Source organism: Anolis carolinensis, chromosome 1 (genome assembly GCF_035594765.1).
Source record: "Anolis carolinensis isolate JA03-04 chromosome 1, rAnoCar3.1.pri, whole genome shotgun sequence".
Taxonomy (NCBI): Eukaryota; Metazoa; Chordata; class Lepidosauria; order Squamata; family Dactyloidae; genus Anolis; species Anolis carolinensis.
In genome coordinates this window covers 13,775,480-13,802,078 of record NC_085841.1, presented here as the reverse complement: position 1 = coordinate 13,802,078, position 26,599 = coordinate 13,775,480, and the positions used below count along the sequence as shown (strand labels likewise).

General features: G+C 41.0%; 2 protein-coding genes across 4 annotated transcripts in view; both read left to right on the top strand.

Annotated features, from left to right (window-relative positions):
* erlec1 (endoplasmic reticulum lectin 1) overlaps positions 1–26,599 on the top strand; it is a 462,586-nt gene that overhangs the window by 361,610 nt on the left and 74,377 nt on the right. The gene's annotated exons all lie outside the window — the stretch shown is intronic.
* sptbn1 (spectrin beta, non-erythrocytic 1) overlaps positions 17,992–26,599 on the top strand; it is a 250,501-nt gene continuing 241,893 nt past the window's right edge. For 2 of the 3 annotated variants that reach the window (XM_003216155.4, XM_008102749.3), the window contains exon 1: positions 17,992–18,306. The gene's annotated coding sequence lies outside the window, so the exon portion shown is untranslated. Of the gene's footprint in view, positions 18,307–20,762; positions 20,895–26,599 lie in introns of those variants that run through there. The other variant, XM_008102750.3, reaches the window with a different exon arrangement.

Here is a 26,599-nt window from a genome sequence, read left to right as displayed (position 1 = left end):
CAACCGGGAGAAAAGGCTTTTGTGTTGTGTTGTCAAGTTTTATATTTCTGGGGCGTTTAGTTGTGTGCCAAGTTTCATATTTCTGGGGCGTTTAGTTGTGTTGTTATAGTCACAATGCGTTGTTGTAAGTTTTATGGGTCCGGATTGTGGTTTTGTGGTGTGGTTGTGTTGTTACAACCTGGAGGGAAGGCTTTTGCATTGTGTTGCCAAGTTTCGTATTTCTGGGGCGTTTAGTTGTGTTGTTATAGTCACGATGCGTTGTTGTGAGTTTTGTGGGTCCTGTGTGGTTTTGTGGTGTGGTTGTGTTGTTACAACTGGGAGGCAAGGCTTTTGCATTGTGTTGCCAAGTTTTGTATTTCTGGGGCGTTTAGTTGTGTTGTTATCGCATGATGCGTTGTTGTGAGTTTTGTGGGTCTGGATTGTGGTTTTGTGGTGTGGTTGTGTTGTTGTAACCTGGAGGCAAGCCTTTTGCATTGTGTTGCCAAATTTCGTATTTCTGGGATGTTTAGTTTTGTTGTTATAGTCACTGCGCAAACAACTTTATCATTTTATATATATAGATGAACAGAGTAATCACTGGTTAAACAGGAAATTAATAAATCGGTTAAAGTTGCCTATTGACAAATTCTCCATATGATAGCTTTTTTACTTGATATACAAGGTACTGAAGTCAGTGTAAGATTATTTCCAGTTTAATAGACAAGTGTTACCACTGCTAGTTAGAAAAAAGGTCAACTTTGCTATTTTATTTTGTAACACCATAGCAGTCGGCAACCACAATAGCTACAGAAATAAAGCCATGCTCATTATAATCTGTCTTTGCCAATTAAAATTGACATCCACCACTGTCACTGACTAATCTGCTGATTAAATCTTAGTATCTGAGAGTTGTGCATTTATGTTGTACTGGCCCTCTCTTTCCTGCACTCTGAAATACAATGCAACTACAAGTCACAATTTACCTCTTAAGAGTGACCTAGAGAGCAGGGTTTTCAATCAAGCTTGTACAAGGGATCTTAACATTTACTCTGTTATGAACTTTTTGAGACTCAGATGGAAACTATTATTATTATTATTATTATTATTATTATTATTATTATTATTAAACTTTATTTGTACCCCGCTAGCAACTCCTGAAGGACTCGATGCGGCTTACAAAGGCCAAGGCCTCAACACACAATATAACAATACAAAACAAAAGGCAAATTAAAAACAATTAAAACTATGGACTCTTTCTCTATAACATGGTGACAGGATATTAGGACCTCGTCACACGAGGAAATTTCAGAGTCCTAGGATGCTTCTGCCCCACTTGAGCCACAGAGCCCCACATGGCCTCACTTCTGGTGGAGCTCCATGGCTCAATTGGAGTGACAACATCCTATGATGCTGAGCCTCCAATACAGAAACCTCCCTGTGTTCCACTAGGAACAATGGGAGAAACGGCACAATGATGTTTCCCCATGTGTGGTGGGGAAGCATCAGAAGTCAACAAGGTGGGGTGCAGGGCTTCGCTGCCTTCTGATTCATCACAGAGGCTGGTGAATCAATCCAGAGGACCTCATCAATGTGAGGAGGTCCTTGTTGGCTCATCAATGTGAGGAGGTCCTTGTTGGCTATGTAGTGGCAGAGTCACATGCCACTCTCTTGAGTTGAACAACACCTTAATATCACAAAGTGACATGCAAGGTTTTTCCCCAGCCAAAGAAAACAAATCAAATCGGGGAAATTATTTTTGCATCCAATTCATCATGTTCCTGAAACCCATTAATGGGAGCCAGACTAAGAACCTCTGGTCAAACAGTTATATATATTACTATATGCATGTGATTCATATTGCTTTAAAGACTTGGGGCATTTCTTTTGTATGAGATTCAGTTATTCACATACACAGAGACAGAACATAAAATGAGAAAGCAGAAAATTAATGCTCCAGCCAGTCCCTCTTCTTTATTAGATGTTTAAGGCCCCTTTCACACAGCTGTATAAAATCCACACTGAACTGGATTATCTGGTAATGTGGACTCAGATGATCCAGTTTAAAGCAGATTTTGTGGATTAGGTAAAGGTAAAGGTTTCCCCTGACGTTAAGTCAAGTCGTGTCCGACTCTGGGGGTTGGTGCTCATCTCCATTTCTAAGCTGAAGAGCTGGCGTTGTCCATAGACACCTCCAAGGTCATGTGGCCAGCATGACTGCATGGAATGCCATTACTTTCCTGCCGGAGCGGTACCTATTGATCTACTCACATTTGCATGTTTTCAAACTGCTAGGTTGTGGATTATCTGCCTTGATATTCTGGGTTATATGGCTGTGTGGAAGACCTCTAAGCAGAAGTAGAAATTGAGCAACCCATGGATTATATATGGTCTCTCATTGCCTCTCATTATAAAGTAACTAGTGGCAGAACTGAGAGTCTCTTCCCATGGTAGTGATTCTTCTCCTAGGATAGGAGTCAAATCTTGCCCTTCCGTGTAGACTCTGGGCCCTTAAACACAGCCATATAACCCTGAATATCAAGGCAGATAATCCACAATATCTGCATTGAACTGGATCATCTGAGTCCACACCGCCATATAATCCAGTTCAATGTGGATTTTATACAGCTGTGTGGAAGGGGCCCTATTCATGCTATTACTGAAACAAGCTGACCATGCCCCCAATATATTTGGGTTTTGAAGTCCTCCTCAGAGCCAAACACTTGTGGAGAACAATATTTACTGATTTGTGGGGTTAATGCTTTTTTTTTCTTTACAGAATGTTATCCATTTCTCTCAAAGATGGAAGACAAGACATAATGATATTCTTAGGAAGGTAACACAAGGGCACACAACTAGTTCTCCTCTGGTGACAAGAGAGTTTGGGCCACCGCTGCTTCTAATGTAGTTACCCAACCCTCCAACAACACATGCCTTAGGGATGAAAAGAAAAGTGAGTCATTTTTGTCTATTACCTATAACTTCCTTGGTTCGTGCCATCCCTCAGTGAAACATATCATCATAATGTTATTAGCCATCAAGCAGCTTGCTATTGTCAGACCTCTGAAAGGTTTGCCTCCAGCTCTACTCACTTAAAACTTGCCGAGTTGCAGAGCTGGAAGAAATCCTGCATCTTTCAACAATGAGTAGTGCTAGATTATAGGTATTGCCTAAAAGGCCACTCGGACCATCTCCAAACCCATAACAATATATTTTTAAGGCAAGAAAGTAACATACATAAGCATTAACTATTCTCGTAAACCCCAGCACTCATGATTTGGCTTTCCCCTGTCCATTCTCCCCTTTCCGTAACAAGCTGTCTATTTATCTGTCTAACAAAACAAGTCATATAGGACCACTTAACATTTCATGAGGAAAATGGAGCTGCCAATTCCATTATTTTTTCTGTTCTAAGGGGACATTATGTTTCCACCCAGATTTTTAAATAAAAGATTATTTATTCAAGCCACATCCTGGTTAAGTATCATTTCCTCGAGGGTAATGGCCTATCCATTGTGTGCTTCAATATTCTCCAAGAAATGTTTATAATGCCATGGAAGCATATTCCAGTGGACTTCTTGTACTCTTTCCATTAGTCAAGGTTCTTCTTAGAGCTGTTAGCCTTGCAATCCAGGGAAACTAACTTGCTAATGCCCTGGGAAGTGTTGCTTATACATCTTTCTCTCCAAGAGTTGCTTACTTACCTTCTCCTCTTGCATATTGTGTTTACCACAAAGGATTCTAGATGGATTTGGAACTAATCATTGGACTTGGCTATCGCATACAACCCAGTGTTATCCGGATAAACAAGATGAACATGCTGTTAATTTGGCTCCAAGACCAGTGGCTGCTTCAAAAAATTGCAGAAGGAAATGCAACAGTTGCCATCACTGTGGTTCACTCAGAAAAGATACTTGAGCTATAGCTGTGAAAGATATCGTGCAATTAATCTTGTCTTTATACATATGATGTATATACTCAACATATTAAGTCGATCTCATATGTGTGTGTATGTGTGTTTAGAGTAGGTTTTGGAGCCAGAATTATGAATTTTGATTTAACGTGTGGATAAGTCAAGGGTGCTTAAGTGATCCCTTATTCTCCGAGTATGATGGCCTTCCAAGTGTAGTGTCTTGGCGGTAGATCCGTAGGTGTCTGTGGAGTCCTATTCTTGAAACGCATGTTCTTTGACACTGAGGACATCTGTTTCCAAGTGGAAGGCAGTCCCAGTCAGGGTTGGCTTGATGCACCTTCCTCTTGGCATGTTTCTCCCTTTCACCCTCCATTTGAGCCTCTTCAAATTCCACAGCACTGTTGGTCACAGATGACCTCCAGTTAGAGTGTTCAGGGGCCAAGGTTTCACAGTTCCCATTGTCTATGCCACAGCTTTTAAGGTTAGCTTTAAACCCATCTTTAAATCTCTTTTCCTGTCCACCAACATTCCCTTTTCTGTTCTTGAGCTGGGATTATAGTAACTGCTTGGGAGACCGTGATCGAGACAACGTGGCCAGTCCAGCGAAGCTGATAGTGTAAGGGAATCATTTTAATGCTGGTAGTCTTCGCTTCTTCCAGCATGCTGACATTTGTCAATGAAAATAATCTATCAGACAAGCTATTTAACCTCAGCAGACAGGAAGCCAAAACCAAGGTCACAACAATATATGTTATAGAACTCCAATATGCCGATGATAACATAGTTTGTGTGCCTTCAGAAGAAGACATGCAAGCCGCTCTAAACGCCTTTGCAGAAGCAAACAAGAAGGGTTGTTGTATGTCTTTCGGGCTGTGTGGCCATGTTCCAGAAGTATTCTCTCCTGATGTTTCGCCCACATCTATGGCAGGCATCCTCAGAGGTTGTGAGGTATGGAGGTTATTTATTTATTTATTTACAGCATTTATATTCCGCCCTTCTCACCCCGAAGGGGACTCAGGGCGGATCACATTACACATATAGGCAAACATTCAATGCCTTTTAACATAGAACAAAGACAAGACAAACACAGGCTCCGAGCGGGCCTCGAATCCATGACCTCCTGGTCAGAGTGATTCATTGCAGCTGGTTGCAGCTGGCTTGCTCTCCCGCCTGCACCGCAGCTCGGGCGAAACGTCAGGAGAGAATACTTCTGGAACATGGCCACACAGTCCGAAAGACATACAACAAACCTGTGATCCAAATTTTCTTTGGATAATGCAATTTTTTAGTGTTATGGCTGCTGCTAGCATAAGAGTTTTTACTGGTGGGCAAGGAAGATTATTTAAGTGTAAATTATAAAGATACTGAATATAGTTGGCCCTCCATTCAAAGATTCTGCCATCCACAACTTGAAATCTATCCAAAAAGCAAACCTTGAATTTCCTTTTACACAAGGGACACCTTTTTGTACTACGTCATGAGTATCCGTGAATGTTAGTAGTCATGGAGAGTCCTAGAACTAAATTCCAGTGGATATTAAGGGTCCACTTTATCTCAAGCCTCATCTTAATCCCTCAGCCTTCATAAAACTATCACAGTTAAATAGTGAAACAAAATTGCCTTCAGGCTATGTGTAGAAGGTATATATGAAACAGAAATGAATGTTGAATTTAGACTTGGATCCTATCTCCACAACACCTCCATGACATATATATGACAATCGTTATTCCAAAATCAGAAGTTCAAAACACTTGTGGTCTCGAACATTTTCAAAATGGGATACTCAACCTGTATGTTGTGGAACATGGAGCTTTTAACATATGTCTGCATTGTGTTCCTATTTTAGTATGTTTTCAATGTGATTTAAAACTGTTTTTAACTTGTGTTTCAAACATGTGTTTTTAAATTCAAATTTGGTTTAAATGTATTTTAACTTTTGTACTAGTTGTACAGGAGTACCTCTGTTAACAAAGCCTCTGATAAAGAAGCTTCTTTTCACAAAGTCCTTTCATACCCATCCAGACCCCCTTTCCCCATGACTACTATGTAGCTACAATTTGTTTAGCAGCATCAGTACTGGAAGAAGATCAAAGGAGGGCTAGAGGAAGACAGATTTTTGGTATTAAGTAGCAACAGTATGTTTGTAGTAATGAATGTGCTTGTTTATTACACTGGGCAGGCAAATTACAATTACAGCAGGACAACAATGTCTTTGCCTTGGATTTTTCTCACAGAGTTGCTGCTTTCCTGCTGCTTTCCTGTGATTCTTTTACAAAAGGAGGTCATTAACAGGTTATGATTGTAAAAGAAAACACTTACTAGGCTCATTTCTGTCAAGAGAGCAGTGGGAAGAAGAGCGATGTCATGTAATAAATACATGGTAAAGATGCTGGTGTCCTTTTGTAATTGCGATAGGCTGCCTCGTGAAATAAGCCTTGTAATTATGCTTTTGCTGACAATTAGTGGGATTCTGCTGCAGCCAATCCTACCTTATCAAACCGTTTCTGCTCACAACATACAAAGTACACAGCAACCAACTCCAAAATCCCCAGGAACACATCTACTTCATTTACTAAGATATATCTGCATTTTGTTTTTAAAAGTTGTACTTCCTTGAATCCTATGTCGTGAGAAAAGATAGATGATAGCTAGATAGACTCATAGATTGATTGATCAACTGAGTGATCAACAGATACACAATCTGGCAGATATCTGAATATGTGAAGTTGCCTTATATTAAGCCATGTAGATAACTGATCTATCAAGTATGGTTCTGTCCATTTTCAGAAGGGATGCTCTAAGGTTTCAGTCTAAAAAGACATTTCTTTCAGGGCTTTGATTTTTTTTTTTTTTAGGAAGAGACTGAACTTGAGAATGAATACATACCAAGTAGGTGCTAAACAATTGCGTCTGCACATTTTCTGCTTGATAAAGACACATTAAGAAAACAATTCTGAAAATGCAACATCTGGTCCTTGTCTTGATGACTTGATGACACACAGCATGTTACAGCTCTTGCAGGAGGAAAAGGGGGCCTGAACAAAGGGAACAAGTCTCTCAAGCATATGCCCTGAAATCCGCAGAGAAGAAACATCTGTAAACAGTTCCCTGATGGAGAAAAAAGTCTTGTAGGAGGAAAATGTCACTTGGTAATGCAGGTGAGTCATAAAAGTCCCTAACAGGTGAGATGCAAATCTAGTCAACAACTTACCCATCACCATCAGCTCACAAGCAATCCACTAAGAAAGTAGAAAATGGCTTCTAAAGTAACAATTGCAATTTATTATTAATTTGATAAAGCAGCTACACAGGACAGGCATTATGACTACTGCACCACCAGTTGTTTCCAGATTTAGCATGCATACCTGTGCATTGTTAATTACAGTAGACAGGAATTGCAGTCCATCAACATTTGGGTGGCCATATATTATCCTACCCAGAAGAAACGTGTTGTACTCGTAAGAGTTGGAAATATTACTAGTGGAATGTGGGTGCTATAGTCACCAAAAGTAAGGTTTTAAAGTTCTGACTGGGAGAACAATAATGCCATGAAGGAAAATGAGACTACAACCGACAATTTTCTTTATATCCCACCCTTCTCCCTTAGAGGAGTCAGAGAGGATTACAGCATTAACTTACATAGGCAAACATTCAATGTCTTTACAATCACATGAGGCGCACAAACACAAACAAGGGCAAGGATTCTCCTTTCATTTCCAGCTTTCGGAGGCAGTGCTCATCTCTGGCTCTGGGAGGTACTTTTCTTCATTTTCTCCATTTTTAAGCTGAGGAGCCTGCATTGACACCTCCTGGTTATGTGACCAGCAAGATTGTTTGGGGCGCCTCTGCCTTTTCCTGCCAAAGCAGTACTGATTTATCTACTGACATTTGTATAGTTTCGAACTGCTACTGTGTTTCCCCAAAAATAAGACAGTGTCTTATATTATTTTTTACTCCCAAAGATGTGCTAGGTCTTATTTTCAGGAGATGTCTTATTTTTCCATGAAGAAGAATGCACATTTATTGTTGAACAAATAAATGAACATTTATTCTATACTGTACAATAGTTGTCATCACAAGCCAACATAACTAAACCAGACAAACTGTGACTCCTGTCAAGAATTTCTTGTTACTACAATTATTTCCATACACAACTGGTATGTACATTTACCAATCCTGCATGCTATGGCATTTTGTTTGGCGAGCGCCGGGCATGCTTCCAAACAAAAGCTTTGCTAGGTCTTACTTTCAGGGGAGGCCTTATATTTAGCAATTCAGCAAAACCTCTATTAGGTCTTATTTTTTGGGGATGTCTTATTTTCGGGGAAACAGGGTTGGTTGGCAGGAATTAGGGCCGAGAGACGAGAGCTCACCCTTTCTCAAGGATTCGAACTGCCAACCATCATGTCAGTAGTTCAGCCAATCTTCATGTCAGCAGTTCAGCAGCACAAGGGTTTAACCGATTGCACCACCTCAACATAATAGAAGGAGTTATGTCAGGAAGGGAGTGAACCTGCTGGAGTTTGGTAATGCAGACGTTAAACATGCTACTCCACTCTTCCAGTATATAATAACTAAGCTATTTCACATAACTCCGTGTTTATATTTGCATTGTGTCCTTCAACACCTGTCTCAACTTCATATAACCCTGGCATTGTTAACTGCTAGATAGCAGGTAGCATGTTAGAGCAGATGGCTTATGACAATTTTCTCAGTTGGAGTCATGCCAAAACTACAACTCACTGTTGCCTAATGATCCACAGAGTCAGTTCATATGTTGTGAATCCACTCTGAGATGGACTAAAACCAGCACTTGTTGTGAATCATCTGCTCTGCTCAGTGGACACTGAAGATACCCAATTCATTTCATTTCACTGATGTTAGGACACCATTATTTCATGGTACAAACCTATACCTTATATTGAGACTCCAAACATGACTCTGTAGTCTCACATCATGTTCGGAGTTCCAACATAAGGTAGAACTAAGGCTATATTTTTTTGCTACAAAGCACTCTCCCACACTTTAGTTTGGAGATGTATCTGGACAGCAGAGTAACTCCCTGTCACCTTGATATGGTTCCAGTCTGAATGAACCTATCTGCATGCTGGAACAAGAATCCAAGATGAGGCAGATGATGACTGGAGAATTACATTTTCAAAGAGATAATTATCTTCAACGAGGCCACTTGCACCAATGCATTAATTGATATGCATTGCTGTCATGCTGTCATCATAGCAAACATGGCTCCCCTCTGTGAGGATTTGTAAAAGAGGCACCGTGATGTGGTGAGTTGACTGGAAAGGGCATGTGTTGACAGCTGATTGGCTGAGCCAGTCAGGAGCCAGAATTCCGATTGGTTGCTGTATCTAGCTTGGTGCTAAGACAAATGGTTTAACTGCCATTTTCACCTCGGAGAGGAAGGAGAGCGCTGACTGAAAATAGTCAGGAAGGAAATGGCTGCCATGCTCTTTGAAGCCTGATTATTTATGAGGCAAATGAGGTATACAGTAGAGTCTCACTTATCCAACATAAACGGGCCGGCAGAACGTTGGATAAGTGAATATGTTGGATAATAAGGAGAGATTAAGGAAAAGCCTATTAAACATCAAATTAGGTTATGATTTTATAAATGAAGCACCAAAACATCATGTTATACAACAAATTTGACAGAAAAAGTAGTTCAATGCGCAGTAATGCTATGTAGTAATTACTGTATTTACGAATTTAGCACCAAAATATCACGATGTTTTGAAAACATTGACTTCAAAAATGTGTTGGATAATCCAGAACGTTGGATAAGTGAGACTCTATTGTATTTAAAGACTGTTTAAAGGGACTGTTTATTCTCTATGTTCTCTGCGTGAATTCAGAAAGACTGCTATATACAGTAGAGTCTCACTTATCCAACATAAATGGGCCAGCAGAATGTTGGATAAGCAAATATGTTGGATAATAAGGAGGGATTAAGGAAAAGCCTATTAAACATCAAATTAGGTTGTGATTTTACAAATTAAGCACCAAAACATCATGTTATACAACAAATTTGACAGAAAAAGTAGTTCAATACGCAGTAATGCTATTTAGTAATTACTATATTTACGAATTTAGCACCAAAATATCACGATGTATTGAAAACATTGACTACAAAAATGCGTTGCATAATCCAGAACGTTGGATAAGTGAGTGTTGGATAAGTGAGACTCTACTGTATTTAAAGACTGTTTAAAGGAACTGTTTATTCTCTATGTTCTCTGTGTGAATTCAGAAAGACTGCTATATACAGTAGAGTCTCACTTATCCAACATAAATGAGCCAGCAGAATGTTGGATAAGCAGATATGTTGGATAATAAGGAGGGATTAAGGAAAAGCCTATTAAACATCAAATTAGGTTGTGATTTTACAAATCAAGCACCAAAACATCATGTTATACAATAAATTTGACAGAAAAAGTAGTTCAATACGCAGTAATGCTATGTAGTAATTACTATATTTACGAATTTAGCACTGAAATATCACAATGTATTGAAAACTTGGACTACAAAAATGCGTTGGATAATCCAGAACGTTGGATAAGTGAGTGTTGGGTAGGTGAGACTCTACTGTATATGTATTGTTGCCCTGTTTGATCCTTTGAACTGAAGTAAAGATACTGTTACTTGATACACAAGCCAGAGTGACACTTTATTATCTTGATTCAGAAACTGTGGCAAAGCTTCTATTTGTTTCTTCAAAATCCTCCACATGCTAACCACTGATAATCCTTTTACTCAAGCCATGGATGGCTAAAACCATGGATACAGAATCTGTGGACAGGGAGGGCCAACTATATCACACTTTTACCCACTCAAAGATGCTTTAACCACAGATAGTCACCCCTCAAAAGTCTTATTATCTTCCCACTGTCAACATGACTTTGACCAATGCCAACCCTTTCAATGACAAATATCAAGTTATTGCTTTATTATGTACTCTGCTCATATAGGCTATGGCTTCCTGCAGTGTGGGCTTTCTTTTTCCTACTGCTTTCCACCTTTCCTAGCATTATCAGACAATATGGGGCTGCCCTTGGAGAGGGTTTGAAAACCTCTCCAAGGGTTTAGAAACCATTTCCTTTGTCCCGCAATACCATTTTAGGAAGGAAGGACTGGAAGGTTGTTTGTAATTTTACTGAACTGTGGTTACCAAGAGATGTTGTATTTTTCCTATATTTGAACAAAATCTTTCTGCATTTTATTGCTTCCCCCCCCCCCCCTCTTAAGTAATGATGCATAGTAAACCTTATTTTAGAGTAAGCAGGTGGGAGTGGGTGGAAAAATGGGAGAATGTGGTTGGTTGCCAGGACAACAGGATGGAGCGTAGGAGATGGAGGGATGTGGATGGGTTGAGGTGGGCAATTACAGGAGAGAAGCTGCAGAGAAGTTTTGGAAACAGGCAAATTCCAACATCCATTCTATTTTAAGCGTGGACAGTTTTCATGCTTGTGCCACTCGAGGTTCTTTATATCTTCAGCAAAATATTTAAATCTGTTTCTTGTAAAACAGATATTCCTCTTTTAAGAAAAGACAAGAACTCTGGCTGTGCTGTAGAGAAAAGCTGGTGTGTGTTTTCCATCTGAACCCACATTGATAGGATTTGAACACCCACGTAAGATTTTGTTGAGTTTTAATAATATTTTTGAACCTTTTTGTACCTTGATTATATTATTAATCTGTATTGCTACCCCCATCGACCAGCTGCATTTGATAAACCACATTGGATAAAACATGGTTTATGATACACACTTCTTACTTTCAGTCTCAAAGATGCTGTAAGATAGTTGTATGTACTATATAAACTACTCCAGTTACTTCTTTGTACCTGGGTCTCTATTCTGTTTCTTTTTATTTGTTAGCTGAAAAGGAGAAGAGGGCTATGCATTTTTCTGATTTAATACTACTGTCATAGCAATACAGATTGAACAGCCATAATCTGACATCTTTCAGATTTTGCAATAAACTGTTTGGCAGGGATAGTCAGATCTTTGCTTTCTGATGAATTAATGCAAACAAACTTTGTTTCATGCACACAATTGTTTAAAAGGCTGAATAATAATAATAATAATAATAATAATAATAATAATAATAATAATGTGATTTTATGGCATGATATATTTCTGTCACTTCTGAGACTGTTCATTTGTATTTTGATTCTGTAGCCCACTTGTCGATGGATGTCCAGAATCTGCAGCATCCACCACGGTCCTTTTTATCCTGGCCAACGACCAAGGCAGTATAGCTTTTGTTTTGGTTTGTTTCTCCATAGTGCTAATGCTTTATGTGCCCTTAGTTCCACTCCTCAACTGAGACCTCTTTGACTTGTTGGAGCTCCTTGGTGCAGTTAAGCCCCACCACCACCACCACCACCATGACAAGGTGGTTCACTAAAGGAACAGAAGGCCCGATTCTTTTAGCCCAGGAGCAAGCAATCAGGACAAATGCAATTAAGGCCAGGATCGAAAAATCAGCTGATGACCCAAAATGCAGACTGTGCAAGGAAGCTGATGAAACCATTGATCATATCCTCAGCTGCTGTAAGAAAACCGCACAAATAGACTACAAACAGAGGCACAACTATGTGGCCCAAATGATTAATTAGAACTTATGTCACAAGTACCATCTGCCAGTAGTAAAGAACTGGTGGGATCACAAACCTGCAAAGATAATGGAAAATGAACACGCAAAAATACCGTGGGACTTCCAAATCCAGACTGACAAAGTTTTGGGACACAATACACCAGACCTCACGGTTGTGGAAAAGAAAAAAGTTTGGGTTATTGATGTTGCCATACCAGGTGACAGTCGAATTGATGAAAAACAACAGGAAAAATTCAGCCATTATCAGGACTTCAAGATTGAACTGCAAAGGCTTTGGCATCAACTAGCACAGGTGGTCCCAGTGGTAATCGACATGGTGGGTGCCATGCCAAAAGATCTCAGCCAGCATTTGAAAACAATAACATTGACAAAATCACGATCTGTCAACTGTCAAAGGGCAACTTTACTTGGATCTGCGTACATGGTTCAAAAATACATCACACAGTCCTAAATGCTTGGGAAGTGTTTGACTTGTGATTTTGGGATATGAAATCCAGCATATATATCTCATTTGCTGTGTCATACTGTGTTTTTGTATCAGAATAATAATAATAATAATAATAATAATAATAATAATAATAATTTATTACCCCTCTATACTTCTTGCTGCTTGAGGCGGGGTACAACAGGGTTAAAACAGAGATGAAACACAACACTATTAAAATACATATAACAGCATACACACAAGACCAAATCAGTAAAATGCAGGTTAAAATTCAGAAGTTAAAAATGACTGGGTAGGCCTGCCAGAAGAGACAGGTCTTTAGTTGTGCTTGTCACACCCCAGGCCTGAAGCCACCTATGAGCACACAAGAATCCAGAGTAAAGGCAAACAGTTTATGGCAAAATCACACAAAAGATGTATAGCAATAAGTAGGGATAAGGAAATAAGGTGTAAAATCCAAAGAGTCAGCAATCAATTGTCTCTGGTAAATCCAAAAGCAAGACAGTCCAAAGATAGTTCCAAAATGCAAAGGAAGCTTAAACCCATAAGCAAAACTTGAACAAGAATACAAAACAAGAACATGAAAAACTTCCAGAATGTTTGAATCCCAAAACCAAGATTTGAAACAGGAACTAGAGATCCCAGGCCTTAATGTACTTGAAAGTCACAATGCCCGAACTTAAATCAGAGTGTCCATAAACAGACATGAAAGCATTACATCTTCCCTGAAATTTCTGCTTCCCACAAAGTCGTGTTGATTTACGAAGCTGGCTATCTGCTCTAATCTGCAAATGTGCCTCCTTGTTGAGGTCAGGATCACCAGGTGCTTTCCCATGAGAGTTTCTCATCAATTTGTCTTAGCTAGACTTCTTATGTAGAGAGGATGATTCCAAGTCCTGTGCCTGGGCCTGAGGTTCAGAAGCAATTACATTCTCAGGCTCTGCATCTTTGCCTGCATCTCTATCTGACACAGATTCATTTTCTTGGCCTGCCTCAGAAGGAATCCCAGGAAAGCCCACAATCCAGTCTGACTCTAAGTCATCAGGGAACCCATCAGCCCCTGGTTGTTGCGATTGCTGCTGAGCTACAATGGTGTTTTCAATTCTGACAGCTGATTTAGCTGTCAGAGATCTTCTGGGAGGTCATTCCACAGTCTTGGGGTAGGTGATGAAAAGGTCCTCAGGGTGACAGTCACCAGTCAGCTTCTGGTGTGTTGAAGTAAGTGTCCCATTAAGGATCTCAATGTCCTAAGAGACAGATTGTATGGGAGAAAGCAATCCTGTAGGTAACCTGGACCAGACCATGTAGGGCCTTAAAGATCAGGTCACCTAAGCATCCATTGTGCCTGAATTCCAGGACCCATCAGGGTGCCTGGGAATCCCATTATCCCATATTTGGGAACTGTGTCCTCAGGGAGAAACCTCTCAAGTGCCTATTATCTCCCAGTCATGCCCAGTTTCCATTCCTGACACACCAGACAACTGACAGCTTCAAAGTCAACCAACGATAAAGTTCCAAAGAGAAAGCTTTGGTTTTGCTTTTGATTCTGCTGTCCCGATAGTGCCACACCTCATGATCATCTGGTTATTATTATTGCAGATTGAGTGTTCCTTACATGAAATGCTTGGAATATTTGCATTTATTATTATTGTTGTTGTTGTTGTTGTTCCAAATCTTGAGTACAGCAGCTCCCAATCAGCTAAATGAAAGACACACAGTAGGAGTTGAAGGCGGGACAGAAATACATTTATTCAGCTCTGGACAAAGTGCCAAATCCAGCATTTCCTCCTAGCCCAAACATGGGTATTTCATAGAAAAGTTACCTACCATAGATGTGGGCAAAAGGAGAGAATGCTTCTGGAATATGGGCAAACAGCCTGGAAAACTCACAGCAACCCAGTGATTCCGGCCATGAAAGTAAATAACTGCCGTTCTAGTACTGACAGGTGCTCCGAGAGCAGTTCCAAAAGAACTGACAAAATATCTGAAAGTAATTGCCATGGACAGAGGAAGAAATTTGAAAAACGATACTGCTTGACACATGTCACTTTATCCAATACTTTGCTGGAGAGAAGTCAAATCATTGATGGTAAAACAAACATTGGTAAAACCTATTTACCTGCAAAATAACAGGAACAATCACGCATAGTCCTACAATAAAACCTATTTCATTGTATTTTAATGTATTTTGGGGTGCTGACTTCAAAAAGCACAATAGAAACATTGAATCACACACAACTCTTTCACAATTTCAATATTTTTATGAATTCAGATGATGCTCAGTTTTGATTTAGTGATGTTCCAGTGCAATTTCTTTTATTGCTTTTGAATGGATTTTTGTGTTTTGAACTGTTAAAAGACTTTAACTTATTTCTTTCAATTTATCTTTTACTCCCCGTGGTAATATATTACAAAACTAAAACATCAAAGCAAGTGGGTGAGGGAACCTGCACACAATGGATGACATTTTTTGGATATAGAGCAGTTTATGATTTTATAGGAATTGTATGACCCACACTGCAAGAAGCAATGAGCACTGGTAGCATCCAACAGAAAGGATGTAGAGAAGTGGTTGAAGGCTTTCATGGCCGGGATCACAGAGTTGTTGTATGCTTTCTGGGATGTATGGCTGGAATATGGCCATACAGCCCGGAAAACATACAACAACCCGATGTAAAGAAGAGTCAAGTTTCAGGGTGAAGAAGATGGTTTATTTTCCAAATAGCCCAATATGTTTCGACCTATAATACTGAATGACCTTCCTCAGAGGAATGCCTGGGAAAAAGCTCAGGGAATGTAAAGCCCTAGATTAGATAACATAGATTGTTTGTAGTTTGTAGTTATTGGGTTTTTGTTATTCTAGAAAAAGTATTTTTAATCTGATGTTGTTTTGCTTTTTGTTTTGTACACTTGCATGTAGGTTTTGTTTTAATCTGTCTAAATAAAGAATAAATGGGAAAAAAACACCTCTTCTTAGAATTCCTGCAGGTGGCTAAGAAGTGACATTTCTACGAAGAAAGCCATTCAGTATTACAGCAGAAACATATTGGGCCCATAGAAAACCATTTTGTTCAACATCCTTGAGATTTGGGGTCCATTTACAATGTAGAATTAATGTCATTTCACACCACTTTTTGTGTCATGGCAAAATACTGTGGAATCATGAAAGTTGTAGTTTGGTGATACACCAGGCTGCTTCACAAAAGTCAGCATTGACACTGAAATACAACACCTCCTGAGCTCTGTGAGTGCAGCATTTTTCCAAATGAAGCAGAGAGTATTTGAGGATCGGGACATCCATAGAGATACCAAGGTGCTTGCTTATAAAGCTATTATCCTACCAATCCTGTTATATGCCTGCGAAACATGGACTGTCTACAGACGTCACACTCAACTCCTGGAATGATTCCATCAGCGTTGCCTCCGAAAAATCCTGCCAATCTCTTGGGAAGACAGGCGGACAAATGTCGGCATGCTAGAAGAAGCATAGACCACCAACGTTGAAGCGATGCTCCTACGCCATCAACTGCACTGGACTGGCCACGTTGTCCAAATGCCCGATCACCATCTCCCAAAGCAGTTACTATACTTCCAACTCAAGAATGGAAAACAAAATGTGGGTGGTCAGGAAAAGATATTTAAAGATGGGGGTTAAAGTTAACCTTAAAAACTGTGGCATAGACACCGAGAACTGGGAAGCCCTGGTCTTCGGGTACTCTAACTGGAGGTCAGATGTGACCAGCAGTGCCATGGAATTTTAAGAGGCACGAATTGAGAACAAAAGGGAGAAACGTGCCAAGAGGAAGGCGCATCAAGCCAATCCTGACCGGGACCACCTTCCACCTGGAAACCAATGTCCTCACTGTGGAAGAACATGCGGGTCTACAGTCACCTATGTATTCACCATCAAGACACTACACTTGGAAGCCCATCATACTCAGACAACAAGGGATCGCCTAAGTAAGTAAGTAAGTTTGGTGAGGCACCTTTGGTGAGCTTTGGTGAGTTTGGTGAGTTTCTTTGGCAGACAAGGCTGACAACCTTGTCAAAAAGCACACTCTAGAGTCGGGCACATGTCTAGAGAAGGGTGATCGAAAGAATGAAAGGTCTGAAAGCCAAGCCTCATGAGAGTGAAACAGGGAGCTGGGTATGTTTAGCCTGCAGAAGAGAAGGCTGATAGGGGACATGATAGCCATGTCTAAATGTTTGAAGGGATGTCACATTGAGGGAGGGAGTCAGCCTTGTTTTCTGCTGCTCTGGAGGGTAGGATGCAGAGCAATGGATTCAACTTGCAGAGAAGAGATTCCACCCAAATATTAGAAAGAACTTTCTGATCATAAGAGCTATTTGGGAGTGGAATATGCTGCCTGGGAGTGTGATTGAGTCTCCTCCTCTGGAGGTTTTGAAGCAGAGCCTGGGTGGCCCTGCTTTCGTTGTATGGCCGAATGGGATTGGACTGAGTGGCCCTTTTGGTCTCTCTTGGGGTTATAAATTGATTTTTTCCAATCTGATGGCCATTCTTGTGTTTTCTGTATTTGCTGGCATCACCTTGACAGCATCCTCTTTCAAGTTTTTAAACAGTTCAGCTGGGATCTCCTTGTCTCCTGCTGCCATGTTATGAACAATGCTTCTTAAGGCCCATTCAACCTCACTTCTCAGGATATCTGGTTCTAATTCACATTATGTTTCCTATACAGCTTAAGCGGCTGAGGGGGGAAAGGAAGGGGCCTGGGGCTGTTAGGAATTGTGGGAGTTGAGGTCCCAAGTTGGTCCATTCCTGCTTTACCTTCAGAGTTTTCCCTCCTGTTCCTTCCCATCCCTTCCCTTCAGGAGCCCAGTGTGTGCGCGCGCCCGCGGGTATCTGTGCGCCTTTTCTGAGCGAACGACGTGCGCGCCCCCGCTTGCTTTCTTCGTGAGCGCGCGCCGTGCTCTTCCCTTGCACTCCCCGCCTCTTTCCTTTTCTCTCTCTCTCTCTCTCAGAAAAAAAAAATCCATTTCGTGGCTCCAACCAGTGCAGCTGTTGCTGTGCTGGCGGGCATCGGAGGGGGGCAGGCAGGCAGGCCGGGCAGGCAGGCAGGCTGCTTGCTAGTGCTGCGGGGCTGCGGATTCCTGGAGTCCCTCCCTTTTCCCATCCATCCATCCATCCAGCTCCCCTCCCTCCCTCTGCTCCGCTTCGTCCCCCTCCCTCCGCATTGCCATCCCTCGCTGCTTGCCGCCGCTGTCCTTTTCCTCCTCCTCCTCCTCTCTCTCGGTCTCTCTCTTTGCCGGGCCACCCGTCCCTTGGCCGGCTCCTGAGGGGCCCCGCGGATAGGCAGAGCCTTCGCCGCCACGAGAGGTAAGTAAGCCGCGTATTCCGGGGGCAAAGCCGAGGAAAGGAGGGGCGCTTCGGGGCAGAACCGCGGAGGGGGAAAGGCTGGGGCCGGGGGGGGGGGGTGGAGTGGCCCTGCCTTGGCGCCTCGGGGGATGGTCACCCTCCTGGAGGGAGCTGTCACTCTCTCCTTGAGCAAGGAGGCTGGGAAGGAAGCCTTCTGCAGGGGAGAGAGACCCTCAGCAATCCCAATGCCCTCCTTCTGCTGTTTTGTCTCATTGCCATTGGCATGCAGACTACTGGCCCAGGCAGTGCCAAAGAGCGGCAAGAGAACAACAACAACTGCCAGGCAGACCTCGCCCCTTCAAGCCCACTCCCATTCTCCTATTATTATTATTATTATTATTATTATTGACACACCGACATTGTGTGACACAGCAAACAAGATAGATATGCTGGATTTCGTATCACAAAATCACAAGTCAGACCCTTCCCAAGTGTCTAGGACTGTGTGATGTATTCTGCACAATTATTATTATTATTATTATTATTATTATTATTATTATTATTGCTGTGAGTTTCCGGGCTGTCTGACCATGTTCCAGAAGCATTCTCGCCTGACGTTTCACCCACACTATGACAGGCATCCTCAAAGGTTGTGAGGTCTTTTGGAAACTAATCAAGGGAGGTTTATAAATCCCTGGAATAATGTCCAGGGTGGGAGAAAGAACTCTTATCTGTTAGAAGCAAATGTGAATGTTGTAATTATTTATTTCTATCATTTCTATCCTGCCTTTCTCATCTGAAGGGACTCAGGGCGGTTTACAAAACTGGCAGAATTTGATGCCAATACACAACAATATAAAAGAATAAAAACATAAGCAGTTATATTTAATTAATTAATTAAATTAATCACCTTGATTAGCCTTGCATGTGAATGGCCTTGCAGCTTCAAGGCCTGGCTGCTTCCTGCCTGGGGGGAAATCCTTTGTTGGGAGGTGTGAACTGGCCCTGATTGTTTCATGTCTGGAACCCCCTGGCCTTTTGTTCATTTTCATGGCACTGTAGACTAACTCAACCAGAGAAGTCAGCCATAGCAGAGCACTTGATGAACCAACCTGGACACAGCATATTATTGGAGAATACAGAAATGATGGACCACTCTTACAATCACCCTGTCAGACTACACAGAGAGGCCATTGAAATTCAATTTCAACAGAAAGGGGGAAACCATGAAAATGAACAAAATCTGGCTACCAGTATTGAAAAACTCTAAAATCAGGACACCAAATAAAGAACAACATTCAGAAAACAGGGAAATTCCTGACAAGAAACAATCAGGTCCAGCTAACACCTCCCAACACAGGATCCCCCCAGGCAGGAAGCAGCTAAGCTTTGAAGCTGCTAGGCCATTCGAGGTGATTAATTGCAACATTCACACTTGCCTCTAACACACAAGAGTTCTTTCTCCCACCCTGGTCATTATTCCACAGATATATAAACCTCACTTCCCTAGTTTCCAATATATCTCACAACCTCTGAGGATGCCTGCCATAGATGTGGGTGAAACATCAGGAGAGAATGCTTCTAGAACATGGCCATAGAGCCCGAAAAACTCACAACAACCCATTATTATTATTATTATTATTAAAATTTTATTATTGTATGACACAGCAAACAAGAGAGATATGCTGGATTTCGTATCACAAAATCACAAGTCGGACACTTCCCAAGTGTCTAGGACTGTGTGATGTATTATTAACATTATTATTTTATTATGACACATCAAACAAGATAGATATGCTGGGTTTCGTATCACAAAATCACAAGTCGAACACTTTCCAAGTGTCTAGGACTGTGTGATGTATTTTCAGATGATGCTCGCAGATCCCAGTAGGGTGGCCTTTTGCAGTTGGCATATTATAATTTTGTCAATGTCTATTGTTTCCAAATGCCGGCTGAGATCTTTTGACATGGCACCCAGTGTGCCCATCACCACCGGGCCCACCTGCACTGGTTTCTGCCAGAGTCTTTGAAGTTCAATCTTGAGGTCTTGATAGCGGCTGAGTTTTTCCTGTTGTTAGGGTTATATTATTATTATTATTATTATTATTATTATTATTATTATTATTATTATTATTATTATTATTATTATTAGATTACCTGCCTCCTCCTCACAGGATGAAGTGGTCCCCTTACAAGGGAGGGGATGATGGAATCTCATTGACAGACACTCACACTTAAAGAAGCCTTGAATCTGAACCTGGATGGGCGCTGGCTTGGATAGGGAGGGAGGATGGAGAGGAGGAAGGAAGGCAGGAAGGAAGGAAGGGGAAATAAAGGGGGCGATGGAGGCCTGGCTGTGGGGTTAGGGTATAACCTATAAGACCCATAAAACCCATAAGCACCCCCACAAGGGCTGGAGTCTCTCCTAAAAGCCCAACCAGGCGTGGTCGCTGCCCTCCCCCTCCCCTCCCTGCCTGCCTCTCCCCACCCTTTTTGGCTCCCTCCCTTCCTCCCTCCTTTTGCACCGAGTGGCTTTTGGAGGAGAGTCGGGTCCAGGTTGCTCTCCCTCTCCCCAGCTCTCCTCGCTCCCCTCTTTCCGACATCAACAGGTTTGTGCAAATGGATGATGCACTTGGGAAAGGGAGGGAGGGGAGAGAGGAGGCTTTGCAGTCCTGTGTCTCTGTGTTATTATATTCCCCCCCCCATCCTCTGAGAATAGCAACACCCGCTTCGCTTCTTAATCCAGAGATGGAAGTGAATTGTCATCACTACCATCATCATCTGTCCTTTTAATAGATATTATTATTAAACTATATTATTTTAATAAATTATTTTATTATAATTATATTATTATTAATAATAATATTAATATAATGATAATAATAATCTATTAAAAGCACAATTTCCTCCATACTCTCTTCTCCTAGACTCCCAATTTGTTGGGTTTTTTTGACCTGGATAATAATATTAATATAATGATAGTAATGATCTATTAAAAGAACAATTTCCTCCATACTCTCTTCTCCTAGACTCCCAATTTGTTTTTTTTTTTTTGACCTGGATAATAATATTAATATAATGATAATAATAATCTATTTAAAGCACAATTTCCCATACTCTCTTCTCCTAGACTCCCAATTTGTTGTTTTTTTTTACCTGGATAATAATATTAATATAATGATAATAATAATCTATTAAAAGCACAATTTCTTTCATACTCTCTTCTCCTAGACTCCCAATTTGTTGCTTTTTTGACCTGGATAATAATATTAATATAATGATAATAATAATCTATTAAAAGCACAATTTCCCATACTCTCTTCTCCTAGACTCCCAATTTGTTGCTTTTTTGACCTGGATAATAATATTAATATAATGATAATAATAATAATCTATTGAAAGCACAATTTCCCATACTTTCTTCTCCTAGACTCCCAATTTTTTTTGACCTTTTAAAAGGGATTCATTTTCCCTTTTGATCTAATCTTTTTTTTTAGAGCGCTGTTTATTATTCTCAGATCTTTTTGGCATGGATTTATTCAATATAGGAATACATTTCCCCTTCTTTCCTTTCCCCCTCCCCTTTTAATCTCCCCTCTCTTGGGAAGCTGTTTATCCAAAGCAGCCCCCTCGCTCTTAAGCTTTAGGACCAGGCTATTTAAGCAAGCCTTTGGGGATTAATACGACCCATAAGTATGACATTAATACGACCCATAAGTATGACATTAATACGACCCATAAGTATGACGGTACCTGTATAAGAACGGCGAAAGCCAAGGGTGTCATGTTTATTAAACCTCAGCTGGTGCTAGACCTTTGATACATTTTCATCATCTGAAATATTATCTATAATTGATATGTATCTGTTTTCATGGTCTTATTTATTGCACTTTGTTTTTGCAGAAAGTCACCTTATTCTCAGGTTCTACTGAATTTTAGGAATTTTATCATTCTTACCATTTTTACTGGGATTTTATCTGCGCTGTTGTTGTCCTATTCATATCATATATGTATATTTGTGTACTTGTGTACTGTGTATTGTGGTTTATATGCGGCACTATAGTGAGCCAACCCGAGTCCCAATATTATTATGATAATATTGTGTTTTACAGTTATTGTTATTGCCTGAATCTGGCGTTGAATTATTGCCATAGTTTGTAAGCCTCTCAGAGTGAGAAGGGTGGGGTGTAAGTACAGTAAATAATAAATAATTAATAATAATATATTCTCAGATCTGGGTCTGAAGGGTGGGGAAGAGAAGAGGTAGGGGAAATTATTCAATTCCTCCCATTCTCTGGCCATATTAGATATATATTTTGCCTTCTTTCCCCTCCACCCTTCTCTTCGGTTTGTCCTCTCCTTTGGAAGCTGTGTTTATTATTATTCTCAGATCTGTTGGGGGTGACAGTAGGAATGGAGAAATCAGAATTATTTCCTTCCACCTTTTGGTCTCAATAGATGGGCATTTCCCCTTCTCTTTCCCCACCTCCGCCCTTCATTCTGTCCTCTCTCCGTTTAGGAAGCTGTTTATTATGATATCAGTCCTCCGAAGGGCGGGGGAGAGAATAGGTGAAGGGAAATCAGGATTATTGCATCCCTTCTGCTTGCCTTCCTTCCTTCTCCCATGTTGTTTTTCGTCTCCTCTTCCCTGCCTCTTTCTTTTGCCTGGGGAGACATGATGCAGCACAATGCAGCAGCTTTTCCCCAGCCTCCTTTGCTTGGCTTCCTGGCACATCTTCTGCCTTGAATCCGTGTCCCTTGCTGCCGTGATCACAGCCCCACCCTGCGAATCTGGTCTACATCCATGCGTCCCTTTTAACCAGCAGGAGCATGATCTCAATCAACTGCTTTATCACAGGGAGACTTTTCTAGCCTCGCTTACCCTCTCCCCATTCTAGCTGTCATCATAAGGATGCAAATATCTCTATTGGGACCATAGGAATCCTTTGCTGTTGTGTGTGTGTGTGTGTGTGTGTGTGTGTCTTTCTCTCTCCCCCTTTCCCTCTTTGCTCTTAGTCTCTGTAATGAAGTCAGGAGTGGAAGAGAGGGAGGGAGGAGGGTAATGCGATTGCAGCCCTGCAGCTCTAATGCGGTCAGATGAGAGAGTCCAGCCTGCAGCTGTGAAACATTAATCTAATACTACAAAAGTAGCAGCATTAAGGAGGGGTTGCATGATGGGAGAAAAGAAGGAGGTTGTTGTGGAGGAGATGGGGCTGTGGGTTGGCAATGCAATGCTGGGCAGATTGGTAGATCCGCAGGCCGGCGGAAGGAAGGAAGGAGCAACATTCAAATGGTTTGCTTTGCTTGCGGGCGGAAGAAAGTGCCCGTCCATATTGGATGGAAAAGAGACAGCTCTTACTTTGCTGTCCCTCAAACAGGAATGCTTTGGGAAGTCTGGATGACTTTACAGTTTTTATCTGGAAATGGCATTGTGTCATTATTCACATACCGATATATTATCCACCTGTCTTCCTGTATTCGGTAATACAGTAGAGTCTCACTTATCCAAGCTAAATGGGCCGGCAGAAGCTTGGATAAGCGAATATCTTGGATAATAAGGAGGGATTAAGGAAAAGCCTATTAAACATCAAATTAGGTTATGATTTTACAAATTAAGCACCAAAACATCATGTTATACAACAAATTTGACAGAAAAAGTAGTTCAATACGTAGTAATGTTATACTGTAATTACTGTATTTACAAATTTAGCACCAAAATATCACGATATATTGAAAACATTGACTACAAAAATGGCTTGGATTATCCAGAAGCTTGGATAAGCGAGGCTTGGATAAGTGAGACTCTACTGTATATATAACTCTTACCAATACATAATGATCACATAATGAGAATATACGTTTTAGAAGACATCTACAGAATGTTATTTTATTGCAACCTCGCTATGTCTTTCCACTGCACTCTCCGCAGTCAGAAAATGTCTGGAAGTCACATCTCTGCCTGTAAAAAGGGCCAAAGGGCCGTTCCTGAATGGGCGGGTGTGTTTGTCCGTTGGAGGCGTTATCATGTTCTGTTTCTCACCTGTTCTTGTTCACCATTTTGTGGAGAAAAGGGAGATAGAAATAAAACTACCATGATTTATTCATCGTGGTGAAAGGGACTGGTTTTGCTGCATTATGTTTAACGTGGTAAAAAATGGGATGGATTGGAAAAATACTTGAAACACTTGAAACTATCAAAAGTCTGTGGCTTGGACCAATATGACATATGTGTAAAGGTGTTTCTGCTGTTGTCAGTACTATAATCTTTAATAAGGAGAGTATCTGTATGGCTGTCTTAAATTTTTATAATGCTTAAGCTAGACTATCTGCATTGTGATCAATGGGACATCGTTGTACTACAATTCTCAGTAGCTCTAGGCAATAGAGCAGGCAAGGGCAAACTTCGGCCCTCCAGGTGTTGTGGACTTCAACTCCTACAATTCCTAACAGTCAGTAGAGAAAGCAACCTCTTGTGGTGACTTGAAACATTTTAGATGTCATAAAGGAGAATTTAATTAGAATATTAAATTAATAGTTAGGAATTGTGGGAGTTGAAGTCCAAAACACCTTGAGGGCTGGAGTTTGCCCATGTCTGTAATAGAGCCATCAACATTATCATAACTATTAGCACATTAATATTCTACCTTTCTCCCAGACAAGGACTCAAGACAGCCAAAGAGTGCTGGTGCCTCACTAAACTACAAATCCCATGGTTCCATGTAATTGAGCCCTGGGTTGAACTCCTCCTCCTCCATTGCCCCACTAGGAGGCTTTAAGCAACTCACAGGTTTTTCTTGCCTTTAGGGTGCATCTACATTGTAGAATTAATGCGTTTTGATACCACTTTCCACTGCCATGACTCAGTGCTATGGAATCTTGAGAGTTGTAGTTTGGTGTGGTACCAGCACTCATAGAATCATAGAGTTGGAAGAGACCTCGTGGGCCATCCAGTCCAACCAATTGCCAAGAAGCAGGAAAATCACACTCAAAGCACCCCTGACAGATGGCCATCTGGCCACTGTTTAAAATCCTCAAAAGAAGGAGCCTCCACCAGGGCAGAGAGTTCCACTGCTGAACAGCTAGTGTAGATTCACCCTAGGGCCTCCTAATGAGGCAGTGGCCGAAAAGAAGGTCAAACATAGCCATTTTTTTCTTCCAGTTCCTTGCATATTCAAATGCATAGGTGTATGTTATACACATGCATTGCTGTTTTAGTTTTGTTTTGGCTCCCTAATCTTCAAGGTGCTAAAAAACAATAAAGCGTTAGATGTTTGTTCTTCACGTGGCTTTCAGATTAAAGTGTGATCTCGTATTTGTTTATACTGTAGACTCAGGCTTCCATGGTTTTCTTGTAAAATTGCTCAGAATCATAAATATTGAATCAACAGACAAGAGGATGCAGGAAATGGAAGAAGAGTAAGCAACCTCTCATGGTGACTTGAAAGATTTTAGATGTCACAAAGGAGACTTTTGAAAAATATTATAATACTAAATTAATAGCATTCGCTGTTTATCATGTTAGTTAGATCTGAAGACACTATGCCTCAGTTTGCCTGTGTCTGCTATAGAGTGAATGCAACTCTGCACTACTTTAACTGCCATAGCTCAATGCTATGGAATTCTTGGATTTGTAGTTTGGTGAGGCACTAGCACTCTTTGGCAGAGAAGGATGAAGATCTTGCAAAACTATAACTCTTGTGATTTCATAGTTTTGAGCCATCACAGTTAAAGTAGTGTCGTTCTGCATTAATTCTGCAGTATAGATGCACCCCTATTTTAGATATCAGAAAGGTAGGGCATAATTGTCATATCATGCCTATGAACTTTGTTGGCCCATTTAGCTGGCTACTTTTGGAAATAGAACACTGTGGTTGTAGATCACTTATCTGACTTGATTTTATGTGTGTTACCATTGTTTATCTGTTGGACATTGATTAGTGTAAGGTATTGTTCTAATTCCAAGTAGTTTGTTTACATTTAGAGACAACTTTCATACAGTCCAAACTATGCTTCAATTAAAACAGCGGTTCCCAGTCTGTGGTCCATGGACCACCAGTGGTCCCCAAGATGTAAAATATGATCCATGACTTCAGTGTTACAACGAGAGTGAGTGGTCTTGCGAAACCCGCTTATGATGCCGAGGCGACAGGGATGTCAGGAGAGGAGAGGCTGACTACCCAAGAAAGGTGTCACAACAAGCCTCCTGACTGCTGCTTCTCCTCCTCCTCCCTCCCAGCAGGGGCGCCTTGGTGTCTTCGTTTTTAGGCCTGTTTCTGGGGTTATTTGGGGTGCGGATTTGGAAAATTACATTGGA